Below are 14,461 nucleotides of genomic sequence, written 5' to 3'. Positions count from 1 at the left end.
CTGTTACTGCAATGGCAACTACGGTGGAACGCCATCAAACAAAAATTGTGAAACATAAATATTCCATACGAAGTGATGACAACAGGGATGTGCAGTGCTTACTTCAGCATCATATCTCCTGCATCATTCAGCACCAGTACGTGCAAACGAACACGAAAATATCAAGTAACTGAGCCTGTGCCTCGATGATGCAATAATGTTGACTAATCAATTCTTACCCACAGCCATAACATCTTACAAAATCCGTTCTATAACATATGTGCATTTGTTTCATGATTTGCACGAGTCAACATCCTCTCCCGTGCAGAAAACTTTAACGAGCGGTGCGCAACAATGCAGACGCACCACGCAGACAAAATAACGTCGTTCCGTACTCCACATCCTGACTGCCGCCTACGGACAAGAAAGAAGCCAACAGTTTCCAGCCGACGCTCCATGGCAACGGGCACGAGGCATCGCGGTAGCGTCATACAGCGTCATCCACACCACACGACGAGAAATGCGTCGACAAAAATTAAAAAAAACTCAAAATAATACCAACACAACATAAAAAAATTTTGATGAACGCTTTCATATAAAAACTATGTTTGTTTCTTTTTCAGAAAATTTTATATTTGATGTAAATACTTGTAATACTAAAACATGTAAAACCAACTTATGTAAGTAACACAAAGGGTTAAATCTATCAGCTCTGCCGAGGTTTTTTTGGGGTTTCCCTGCCGCCCTTGTCCAAATGGAAGAGCTTGTTATATTGCAACTGTCCCCAGTCATGTTATGTAAAAAGACTCAAAATGAATGTGTACCCATGACCTAATACACGGTGAGGTGAACTGAAAGAGACCAACGAACGAAAGAAAAGTGACACTCGTGGTCTACAAGAACCAAACATTAAGTAGTGTGTTCCCTGTAGCCCAGGGGGCCGTGTAGTGTCCCTTTTGCATATTCACCATTATCGAGGTGAAACATAAATAAAAATGACTGTATCTGGCTCAAAATGAATTACAAACATTGATTTATCTGCGAAAGGTAATAACACTAACTGTAAAAATATACAATATAGATCGATAAATGCAGAAAAGACATTATTTTTATTGTGTGAGATTATAATGTGATTATCTTTGTAAGAGTATAAAATACAATGCAATGCTCATTCTTCTGTCTAGTCTGTTTTGTTCTGTTCGTTCTGGTGTTAGCTGGAATAAGGTACGCAAGCTATTGTGCTGCGCTAGCATTTGTTTCTGTCGTAACGTAATTGCAAATATTTAATGGTGTAAACTGTGTCCTAGTAAGAATATATATTAGTATAAAGTGATCTCCGTGTGTTATTTCAAGAGCCTACGCCACATTTATCTTATGAAAAGAATACTTAATGAAAATTATTTAGCGTGTTTCCAGCTGCTGCGGAGTGAGCAGCAGTGATCTCTGATTGTTAACAATTAGCCGCCATTACGCGGTACATTTAAAAATATTTTTTCACAGCACAATGTCTGATAGCCGAAGGGGAAGAAATTATTTTAAAATATTCAGTGAGATTAATTGAAGAAATCCACTGAAATAATTTTATTAAAACTTGTCTATTTTCTGTGATAGTAATAATTTCAGAGCTGAGTAATACTACGCTAATGCATTTACAGTAATTTGTAGGGAGCCTGGCGCTCGGTAAAACCAGATACAATACGTAATTGGCAACTTACGAAATTCATTATTTTGCTTATTATATCTCTTTTGTATTTTTTTTTAAAGCTAAACGTAAAAACTAACTTCACTAAAAATCAGTAACAGATCACCATAAATCAAAGGACAAACAAATTTACTAGGAGAGTGTTTCCTCTAAATAAATAGTTACTATTTTTTTTAAGAGATGTAATAGCGAGTGGCGTTTTGTCTACTGCTTTATTATTTATTGTACATCAGCTGCTCCAGTTCAAAATGAACAATGATACCAGGATAAAAAATGACATTCACTGCGTCACATACAGATTTTATGTAACACAGAAAGGGGTTCACAAAGCTACAACAAAAAATGCTGATCATTCATCCAGTGTTATAAAATGTCTGATATATAGAAAAGTAAAATTTGGAAACGAAATGAGAAAGTTTCTCCTCGACAGTTCCTTCTATTCCATGGAAGAATTTGTCTTACTGTAGTGTGTAAAGATGGTGGGTAGGAACTACAATCTCACATCTGTATATTTTAAAAACACTAGTCAGCATGCAGTCATATTTGCAAATTAGTTTTTTATTTTAATACAAAATGACTCATTACAAATCATTACGATTTATCGAGCAAACGATCCATGCAACATGAAACTAACTAACTAAAACAAAACAAACACCGTCCAAACGTGCACTTAAGGTTCAAAAATACCGACCGACCCCCATGTCATCCTCAGACCTTAGGTGCCACCCGATGCGAACATGGAGGGGCAAGTGGTCAGTCCATTGCTCTCCAGGTCGTTTTGAGTTCCCATGACCACTGTCACTACGTCTCAGTGAAGTAGCTCCTCAATTGGTCTCACAAGGGCTGAGTGCAAACCGCTTCTCAACAGCACTCGGCAGATCCTTAGGGTGACCCATCCAAGTGCTATCCAAACCAGACAGCGCTTAATTTCAGCGATCTGACAGGAACCGATGTCACAACTGCGGCGAGGCCGTTGGCAGCTAACTAACTTAACGGAACGGAATCGACGTATGTAAGGATAGCAGCAGCAGTAACGCAGGTGCTACGATATGGCTGTCAGTGTTTCCTATATATATACCTTACCTAGTAGCTAACATTCAAGATCCCGTGAGGCTATCGGTCTGTTGCCTCCAGTAAAGATGCGACACCATAACACTACAGCACGGAGATGCACAAGTTCGACGATTGGTGCAGGTACTGGCAGTAGTCTCTGAACGTAAATAAATGTAGCGCATTGCATATTAGCTGGCTAAGAGGTCCAATAGTACTCGATTACAGTGTTGACGACACATCACAGGTAACAGAAAACTAGTAGCAACCACCCTGAGCTACGTAAACTAGGTATACCACACAAAACAAGTTACAGGGAAAGCAGGTTCCATGCTGCAATTCATTGGGACAATCTTGAGGAAATGTATTTCACCCACAAAAGAAGTGGCTCACAAAGTACTTGTTTGAACGAATCTTGAGAGCTGCTTGTTAGCTTGGGAGCCTTACTACTTTGGATTAATAGAAGAGATAGAGATCCTTTGCTCGGTGCGAAAGTGTTACCGAGATGCTCCGGTGGCAGAATCTATATGAGAGGAATTCAGCATCACAAAAAATCAGCCCTTTAAATTTGACGATGAGGGGTCAGGCTACATACGGTATTCTATAAATTGATGGGGAAAAGAGAATTAAATTTTAACTGTGCACACTTATTACTTTACACTGATGTGCCAAAATATTCTGACTACCCCCTTGGAGCGAAGTACATCACTGATCCTACGTATCAGGAATCCGACAGTTGGTGATACGTTTTTGGAGTTACGCAGAATTAGATGTCTACGTACAGATCATGTAATTCGTTCAAATAACGGGTCGCTGATGTGCGAATGCGGTGGTGGCGCCAGATTGCGTCCCAGATGAGTTCCATAGGATTTACATCAGGCGAATTTGGTCGACGAAACATCAACGTGAGAGTCCACTATATTACTGCTGAAATCACTGTAGCACGGTTCTGGCTCCGACACAAGGACAGTTATACTGCTGAAACGTGACACCGCCGTCGGGGAAGACGTCAAGCTTGAATGGATGCAAGCGTAGAAGAATGTCTCCCATAGCACAATCGGAGCGTGGAATGTCATAGACCTTAATCGGGCACGTAGGCTAGAAAATTTAAAAAGGGAAACGGATAGGTTAAAGTTAGATATAGTGAGAAATAGTGAAGTTCGGTGACAGGAGGAACAATACTTTTGGTCAGGTGGATACAGGGTTATAAATACAAAATCAAATAGGGGTAACGCAGGACTAGGTTTAATAATAAATTAAAAAAAATGGCAGTGCGTGTAAGCTACTACAAACAGCATAGTAAAGGCATTATTGTTGCCAAGATTGACACGAAACCCACGCCTACTACAGTAATACAAGTTTATGTGCCAACTAGCTCTGCAGATGACGAAGAAATTGAAGAAATGTATGATGAAATAAAAAAAAATTATTCAGATAGTGAAGGGAGATGAAAATTTAATAGTCATGGATGACCGGAATTCGGTAGTTGGAAAAGAGAGAGAAGGTAACGTAGTAGGTGACTATAGATTGGGGGTAAGAAATGAAAGAGGAAGCCGCTTGGTAGAATTTTGCACAGAGCACAACTTAATCACAGTTAACACTTGGTTCAGGTTTCAGATAGATTATATAATGGTAAGACAGAGATTTAGGAACCAGGTTTTAAATTGTAAGACATTTCCAGGGGCAGATGTGGACTCTGACCACAGTCTACTGGTTATGAACTGCAGATTAGAACTGAAGATACTGCAAAAAGGTGGGAATTTAAGGAAATGGGACCTGGAAAAACTGACTAAACCAGAGGTTGTACAGAGTTTTAGGGAGAGGGTAAGGGAAAAATTGACAGAAATGGGGGAAAGAAATACAGTAGAAGAAGAATGGGTAGCTGAGAGGGATGAAGTAGTGAAGGCAGCAGAGGATCAAGTAGATAAAAAGACGAGGGATCGTAGAAATCCTTGAGTAACAGAAGATATATTGAATTTAATTGATGAAAGGAGAAAATATAAAAATGCAGTAAATGAAGCAGGCAAAAAGGAATACAAACGTCTCAAAAATGAGATCGATAGGAAGTGCAAAATGGCTAAGCAGGGATGGCTAGAGGACAAATGTAAGGATCTAGAGGCTTATTTCACTAGGGGTAGGATAGATACTGCCTACAGAAAAATTAAAGAGACCGTTGGAGAAAAGAGAACCACTTGCATGAATATCAAGAGCTCACAAGGAAACCCAGTTCTAAGCAAAGAAGGGAAAGCAGAAAGGTGGAAGGAGAATATAGAGGGTCTATACAAGAGCGATGTTCTTGAGGATTATATTATAGAAATGGAAGAGGATGTAGATGAAGATGAAATGGAAGATATGATACTGCGTGAAGAGTTTGACAGAGCACTGAAAGACCTAAGTCGGAACGAGGCCCCGGAAGTAGACTACATTCCATTAGAACTACTGACAGCCTTGGGAGAGCCAGCCCTGGCAAAACTCTACCATCGGGTGAGCAAGATGTATGAGACAGGCGAAATACCCTCAGACTTCAAGAAGAATATAGTAATTCAAATCCCAAAGTAAGCAGGCATTGACAGATGCGAAAATTACTGAACTATCAGTTTAATAAGTCACGGCTGCAATATACTAACGCAAATTCTATACAGACAAATAGAAAAACTAGTAGAAGCCGATCTCGGGGAAGATCAGTTTGGATTCCGTAGAAATATTGGAACACGTGAGGCAATACTGACCCTACGACTTATCTTAGAATCTAGATTAAGGAAAGGAAAACCTACGTTTCTAGCATTTGTAGACTTAGAGAAAGCTTTTGACAATGTTGACTGAAATACTCTCTTTCAAATTCTGAAGGTGGCAGGGGTAAAATACAGGGAGTGAAAGGCTATTTACAATTTGTACAGAAACCAGATGGCAGTTATAAGAGTCGAGGGACATGAAAGGGAAGCAGTGGTTGGGAAGGGAGTGAGACAGGGTAGTAGCCTCTCCCCGATGTTATTCAATCTGTATATTGAGCAAGCAGTGAAGGATACAAAAGAAAAATTCGGAATAGGTATTAAAATCCATGGAGAAGAAATAAAAACTTTGAGGTTCCCCGATGACATTGTAATTCTGTCAGAGACATCAAAGGACCTGGAAGAGCAGTTGAACGGAATGGAAAGTGTCTTGAAAGGAAGATATAAGATGAACATCAACAAAAGCAAAACGAGGATAATGGAATGTAGTCGAATTAAGTCGGGTGATGCTGAGGGAATTAGATTAGGAAATGAGACACGTATAGTAAAGGAGTTTTGCTATTTGGGGGAGCAAAATAACTGATGATGGTCGAAGTAGAGTGGATATAAAATGTAGACTGGCAATGGCAAGGAAAGTGTCTCTGAAGAAGAGAAATTTGTTAACATCGAGTGTAGACTTAAGTGTCAGGAATTCGTTTCTGAAAGTATTTGTATGGAGTGTAGCCATGTATGGAAGTGAAACATGGACGATAAATAGTTTAGACAAGAAGAGAACAGAAGCTTTCGAAATGTGGTGCTACAGAAGAATGCCGAAGATTAGATGGGTAGATCACATAACTAATGAGGAGGCATTGAACAGGATTGGGGAGAAGAGATGTTTGTGGCACAGCTTGACTAGAAGAAGGGATCGGTTGGGAGGACATGTTCTGAGGCATCAAGGGATGACCCATTTAGTATTGGAGGGCAGCGTGGAGGGTAAAATCGTAGAGGGAGACCAAGAGATGAATACACTAAACAGATTTAGAAGGATGTAGGTTGCAGCAGGTACTGGGAGATGAAGTATCTTGCACAGGATTGAACAGCATGGAGAGCCGCATCAAACCAGTCTCAGGACTGAAGACCACAACAACAGCAGCACAATACTGCTCACACCAGCCTGCCGCGTGGCGCGGTTCATGTATCGAGCCTCCGTTCGCCTTGAAGACGCCGTTCGCGGAGACCCTTTGACCTGGCGTAGCAAGGAACATGATTCATCCGAAGATCTGACACGTTTCCATTGATCGACGGTCTAATCCCGATGGTCCCGTACCCACTGTAACTGTAACTGACAATGTCGCTCGGTCAGCGTGTGAACACGTAGGGGTGGTCTGCTGCGGAGCTCCATGTTCAACAATGTACGAAGAACGGCGTGCTGCGAATCACTTCTGTGTGCGCCAGCTTTGTGCTCTTTCGACAGAGATGCCACTTATGTCATCTGTCCTTTACAGACCAGACGAGCCTCCGAACTGCACGTTCTGTGAAGAGTCCCGGACGTATAATCAATTTGCGCCTAGTGGTAGTTCCACCGTTCTTTTACCACCTTCCATAGACGCTGATGGCATTGGCTCGTGAATATTCGACCAGCTTCGCAGTTTTCGAGATACTCGTCCACGGGCTCTGCGTAATAATAATCTGCCCTTCGTCAAAGTCACTTATCTGAATGGCCCATGAGCAGCCCAGATCTTCGTTTGGGTGACCCCTGCTCGTGTCTGATACGCTTATATACTTTTCTACCGCTTCACTTGCCCTCAACGCCACCAGGCATCGTCCAACGTCGTTGTGGGTGGTGGTCATAGTGTTTTGGTTTATCAGTGTATGTACACTGCTGGCCACCGTAAATGCAACACCCTGAAGGAAGCATCCGAATCAAGTGAAATTTACACCATGGGTTTGCAGCGATGAGATATGCAACTGATTAGAATTTCAGCGCAGACGCACATCACGCGCGCCTGTGGCGCCACCTCATAGCGCCATTTAAGGCTTGGCGATTTCGACGAGTGTACGTTCGGCACGTGTGTTTACCTTGTGGTTGTTTCACAAGACGATCAGTTATGACTCGTAGACAACAGCGAACATCGTTTGATCAAGTATCCGAGTTCGACAGAGGAAAGTTAGTGGCTTACCGAGATTGTGGATTATCATACAGAGAAATCGCTAGTCGTGTTGGACGAAACCAAACAACTGTAATGCGGATATGTGACCGTTGGATGCAGGAGGGTACGACGGGCCGACGTGGTCGATCGCATTCACCTCGGTGCACCACTGTACGTGCTGATAGGCAAATTGTGCGCATGGCAGTGACGGATCGCTCAGTGACATCCCGAACCATAGCACAGCACATTGCGTCTGTAACGCATCATCCAGTGTCTGCGCGTACCATTCGACGCCGTTTACAGCAGAGTGGTCTGTCCGCAAGACGTCCATTTCTTCGCCTACCATTGACGCAGAACCACAGACGTCTCCGTCGCCAATGGTGTGATGACAGACGGATGTGGACGGCAGAATGGAATGACGTTGTCTTTACTGACGAGGCACGCTTCTGTCTCCAGCACCACGATGGTCAGATTCGAGTGTGGAGACACCGTGGAGAGAGGATGCTGGACAGCTGTACTATGCACCGCCACACTGGTCTTGCACCGGGTATTATGTTATGGGGCGGTATTGGATATTACTCTCGCACGCCTCTACTACGCATTGCCGGTACTTTAAATAGCCGGCGCTACATATCCGAGGTGCTGGAGCCAGTTGTCCTTCCTTACCTTCAGGGCTCGGCCACAGCCATATTTCAACAAGATAATGCGCGACCACACGTGGCACGCATTGTCCAAAGGTTCTTCGTCAATAACCAGATTGAAGTGCTTCCCTGGCCGGCTCGCTCTCCGGATCTTTCGCCGATAGAAAACATGTGGTCCATGGTTGCTCAACGAGTGACCCAGATTACATCCCCAGCTGCCACACCAGATGATCTTTGGCAACGTGTGGAAGCTGCTTGGGCTGCTGTACTCCAGGAACACATCCAACGTCTCTTTGACTCAATGCCGAGACGTGTGGCAGCGGTGATCTCCAACAATGGCAGCTACTCTGGCTACTGATTCTGGCAGGAACCACATGTCACAGACGTCTGTAAACGTAATCATTTGATACTTGGTCAACATGTTATCTACAAAATAAATTTTGTTGTGCTACCTCTTGTCTTTCTTGGTGTTGCATTTACGGTGGCCAGCAGTGTATAAGACAGTTAGTGGCTTACTGTATGTTAATAACTAATGTTTCCTCATCTTCCTTCTGTGAGCTTCCTAACAAATTGTGGCATAGGTCCGCCTGGGTTAGAACAAATGTTTCTTAGTTCGTCGTCTTGAAGCCATACTTTTACCACAGTTACTAACATGCATACTTTTGTTGAACAGTCCATTTTACCAAGACCCCTTTTCGAAAACGCAGATTCTCAATGGGATTTATGCCTGGCTAATTGTCGCCCTACTGAAGCACATTAATGTTATTTTCTTCCATGAACGTCTTGACTGCTCTAAAAATGTATAATAGTCCTAGATAGTGTTCAAACTGAATTTATCATGCATCACCTGAAACTAGTGCCTCAAGGCCACTTGCAGTGAAGGAACCCCTAAAATATGGCCCATTGGTTCTCCGCCTGACAACCCTAGGTCTGTAACCTTGAACAATAAAATGTTACTCAGCACTGAAATTTAGGCGTTTCCAGTGGTTGGACTTACGTATTTTGCCCCATGCCATCAGTTTTCTCTTCGTGGTAAGTGTTCACAACTGCCTCTTTATTGGCTTTTGCCGGCCGAAGTGGCCGTGCGGTTAAAGGCGCTGCAGTCTGGAACCGCAAGACCGCTACGGTCGCAGGTTCGAATCCTGCCTCGGGCATGGATGTTTGTGATGTCCTTAGGTTAGTTAGGTTTAACTAGTTCTAAGTTCTAGGGGACTAATGACCTTAGCAGTTGAGTCCCATAGTGCTCAGAGCCATTTGAACTCTTTATTGGCTTTCGTGCCTTCTGCCCACAATCAAGAAACCTACGCCGTACTATTGAAGAGTCAATTTCAACCACTTTAGCCAATAAATCTCTCTGGAGATCCTTATTTGTTTTGAGAGGATGAGTTCTACTGTTTCTAAGTAGATTTCTGCCAGTTCTAGGTATGGTTTTCTGTTTTCGTCCACATCTGTCTTTACTCTTTGGAGACAATGAAGCAGTATCGCAATGAGGCAGTATCACTAGATTCCCTAATAAGTCCTCGTACACTAGATTTCCCACATCAACAACAGAGACAATGCCTCTTATAGTCATAGATGAGTCTTCATGAAGAGCAATTCTTTTTTCCCACTTCTGAAGTGAAATAACATTTTAAGAAAAATACAATGTTTTACTGTCAATAACACAGAAATAGCACCCACTGTTGTTACACACACAAGCACTCAGCTGAACTGGAGGGTTTTGTTCATGACTTTATACACAAGTACACAACAATAAGGAGATGGGGGCTACAGTTTAGTTCAGTTACTGTCGTCGTGTAACACCTGGACAGGAGGAGTAATGATTAGTGAACAAGTTAACACAACAAAGGGCTTAATCTGTATTTCTCCTAGTGTACGAGGACTTACTATTACAATACAGCAAGAGACTTCCAGCTCATACGATAGTAGCGAGGATGAGACTCAATGTCCTAAGCAGTAATGAACATGTGACGTAGTGGCTCCAAATGCAAGTGGGCAGCACAGAGGGCGCTCGTGGTACGGAGCTGCTGGAGCCATGGCCAAGTGAACGCACACTGTTGGGTCCACCAGATACTTCGCAACAGCTATAGGTGTCTAACGGAAACCTGCCATTCCGTTACCAAGTTCGCGAAGCCCTTGGGATGGTACCGAAACGTGATACCACAGAGGGGACCTAGAGTTGTTGTTCGCAGCTAAGGCAACAATAGTACGCCATGAGATAAACAATTGGGCCGACAAAACTAGTTACAGCTAACCATCTTCACACCCTTGTGAAATTTTGTCCCAATTAATTTACACCCCAGAGAAATTAAAGATTATATGAAAGTTTATCAACAGTGGTTCTTCACACGAATGGAACAGAGAAATGAGGCATATTATGTCAGTGGAAGCACAACTGATCTCTAGGTTGTGCAGAATGGAGAGAATATGTTTCCGAACTTCGAATTTCATCTCCCGCACCCCAAGCTGTACCGCATGTAGGTAAACATACTGAAAGAAGCTCCTTAAATAAACCAGGGGGACAGGCCGCCAAACTGGCCCTCGCCTGACTTTCAGGGGCCATTAATCATGCGCCGTCTCTTGCGAGGAGGCCGGCGTGACTGCCGGGGCCACAAACACGGCCAGCGAGAACGCTTATCCATGCCGACAGACGCGCCACAAAAAGGAACGCCGGCTCGGAAGAATATCCGCCATGAGCGCGGCTTTTTACTGATGGCCCGATAACAACTGCCTCCCGCTGCCAACTGGCAGGACGAGCTTCCACAAAGTGCCTCGATACCTGACTCTGTAGTTCGCTTCAGCTGGTGCGGTAATCAGGACTCGTGACTTCGTCTCTGGCGCAGCGGTGTGCATATCCGCGTTCTAGCGTTCTGAACTGTATACTGCCGACCTGCTTTCGGTTGGTAATGCTAGCAGAACAGTCAGTACTTGCTTTAGTCTATACCCACACTATTATCGTGCCTAATGACTACGGTTTCGGTGCCAAGTACCGTCATCAGGGCATCCTACGATCAGGAAATAAAATTTTTAAAACAAAGCAGGTGTTGACAGAAGTGAAAATTATCGAACTATCAGTTTAAGAAGTCACGGCTGCAAAATACTAACGCGAATTCTTTAAAGACGAATGGAAAAACTAGTAGAAGCCTACCCCGGGTAAGATCAGCTTGGATTCCGTAGAAATATTGGAACACGTGAAGCAATACTGACCCTACGACTTATCTTAGAAGATAGATTAAGGAAAGGCAAACCCACGTTTCTAGCATTTGTAGACAGAAAGCTTTTGACAATGTTGACTGGAATATTCTCTTTCGATTTCGGAAGCGCCGGCCGCTGGTGGCCGAGCGGTTCTGGCGCTGCAGTCTGGAACCGCGCGACCGCTACGGTCGCAGGTTCGAATCCTGCCTCGGGCATGGATGTGTGTGTTGTCCTTCGGTTAGTTAGGTTTAAGTAGTTCTAAGTTCTAGGGGACTTATGACCTCAGCAGTTGAGTCCCATAGTGCTCAGAGCCATTTGAACCATTTTTGATTTCTGAAGCCGGCAAGGGTAAAATACAGGTAGCGAAAGGCTATTTACAATTTGTACAGAAACCAGACGGTAGTTATAAGAGTCGAGGGACATGAAAGGGAAGCATTGGTTGGGAAGGGAGTGAGACAGGGTTGTAGCCTATCCCCGATGCTATTCAATCTGTATATTGAGCAAGCAGTAAAGGAAAGAAAAGAAAAGAAAAATTCGGAGTAGGTATTAAAATCCATGGAGAAGAAATAAAATCTTTTAGGTGCGCCGATGACATTGTAATTCTGTCAGAGACAGCAACGGACTTGGAAGAGCAGTTGAACGGAATGGACAGTGTCCCGAAAGGAAGATATAAGATGAACATCACCGAAAGCAAAACGAGGATAATGGAATGGAGTCGAATTAAGTCATGTGATTCTGAGGGAATTAGATTAGGAAATGAAACGCTTAATGTAGTAAATGAGTTTTGCAATTTGGGGAGAAAAATAACTGATGATGGTCGAAGTAGAGAGGATATAAAATGTAGACTGGCAATGGCAAGGAAATCGTTTCTGAAGAAGAGAAATTTGTTAACTTCGAGTATAGATTTAAGTGTCAGGAATTCGTTTCTGAAAGTATTTGTATGGAATGGAGCTATGTATGGAAGTGAAATATGTACGATAAATAGTTTCGACAAGAAAAGAATAGGAGCTTTCGAAATGTGGTGCTACAGAAGAATACTGAAGATTAGATGGGTAGATCACATAACTAATGAGGAGGTATTGAATAGGAATGGAGAGGAGTTTGTGGCACAACTTGACTAGTAGAAAGTATCGGTTGGTAGGACATGTTCTGAGGCATCAAGGGATCACCAATTTAATGGCTGGTTCAAATGGTTCAAATGGCTCTGAGCACTATGGGACTCAACTGCTGAGGTCATTAGTCCCCTAGAACTTAGAACTAGTTAAACCTAACTAACCTAAGGACATCACAAACATCCATGCCCGAGGCAGGATTCGAACCTGCGACCGTAGCGGTCTTGCGGTTCCAGACTGCAGCGCCTTTAACCGCACGGCCACTTCGGCCGGCTCACCAATTTAATATTGGAGGGAAGAGTGGAGGGTAAAAATCGTAGAGGGAGACCAAGAGATGAATACACTAAGCAGATTCAGAAGGATGTAGGTTGCAGTAGGTACTTGGAGATCAAGAAGCATGCACAGGATAGAGTAGCATGGAGAGCTGCATCAAATCAGTCTCAGGACTGAAGACCACAACAACAACAACAGTGAAATATATTTTATAAAAGTTTTGTGAAGAGTATTTCAACTGTGTACTGAGTCGTATCTATTCGTAGCGATTGCGATCTGTAGACAGTATCTCTGGTTCGTTTTCCGTATGTTCGCGGGGCGGCGCTCTTGTGTCTCGTCTTCCGGTCTGAAATGTTTGCGAAACGGGCGAGTGTGAAAAGGACAGCCAACGGGGAGTGAGCTGGAAGGAATTCGGTTGTTGGAGCAATCGTGTGTTGTCACGCGTCGGTGGTCGGTGTCTTGACCGCTCTCAGGCAACCGTTGAAACGGGAACGTCTTTGATTATGATTAGCTGACTCCTGTGTTCTGAAACGGCACTTCCTTCCTGTTGTCGGGGCGTGTTGTGTGCTCTAGTTTGGCAGCGTTAGCGAGCTGTGTTGTTACTTCCCAGCCCTACATGATTCTTCCTCGAGCTGAGAATGTGTGCGTTCGGGGAAGTTTGGCCCCGCTGTACCTGCATCAGTTTGAACGTGTCCACCTGTGTTCACTCAGCGCCCTGTGTTGTTTTCCTGAAAAGATGTGACGATTGAGATGATAGTTTTTCATTGTTTGGTTTTAGTGATGCTTCTCCTTACCAAATGATAACATTATTGCTGTCACCGCCTGTGCAAGCGGTGGATTTATGACGACTGTCGCAGGTGATGCAGGTGCTGTTTTGAACATTTGTGATTAATGTGTTCTTTTAATTATCTTTCAAATTCTGATCTTGTGAGGTCTATTACCATACCGGGTGCACTGCCGGAGAGCTGTGAAACTGAGTGTTGTAAGGCGAGAGTCATTAAAAGATTCTTTGACTCTGATTGGCCCTGCAGGCCGTCCTGTACTGGTATCTCGCCGTTATATTGTAAATAATACCAGGATTCCAGCCTAGAAGGGAAGTTCAAATTGTTATTTAAAAACTGCTGTAACTATGTTTCTATGTTTTGTAGCTTGGTTATGTTAATACGCTTATTCTTGGTTCTCACCAGTGTTTAAATTGTACTATTCTTGAAATTCTTAGTTTAATGTGTCAGTCGCCGTTTGTCGAGTGCTGTTGAAACGTATTCTGGATTGCTTGTTCAGGAAGATATTTGCTAAAAGTGTGTTATCGTACTAATTTACCTGTTTGTGTTTCTAGGCACCTTCTTGTCGCATGGGGTGGCGCCCGCCTGTTCTCTGATGGGTCTGCTACTGTCTCTGCGGTTGAAACTGTCCCGGCCTGACATGGGTGAGCGCACCGGCTGTACGATGTTACTGGACAACATTTGGCACTCGCCGCTGCCGTCACGTTGTGCGAAGCAGCTGTACGGCACGGTGACTGCTGTTTATGTTAAGTATTTTTTTTCTTTTCTGGTTCCCGTCGGTATAATTCTTTTGAGTTTGTGTATTTTTCTCTTCTGACTTGGCTCCCTTTTAATGCCGTGCCTTCTATGTATCAAGTTTTCCTTGG

Source organism: Schistocerca serialis, chromosome 1 (assembly GCF_023864345.2).
Source record: "Schistocerca serialis cubense isolate TAMUIC-IGC-003099 chromosome 1, iqSchSeri2.2, whole genome shotgun sequence".
In the NCBI taxonomy this organism is placed as follows: Eukaryota; Metazoa; Arthropoda; class Insecta; order Orthoptera; family Acrididae; genus Schistocerca; species Schistocerca serialis.
This window is presented reverse-complemented; position numbering follows the sequence as displayed.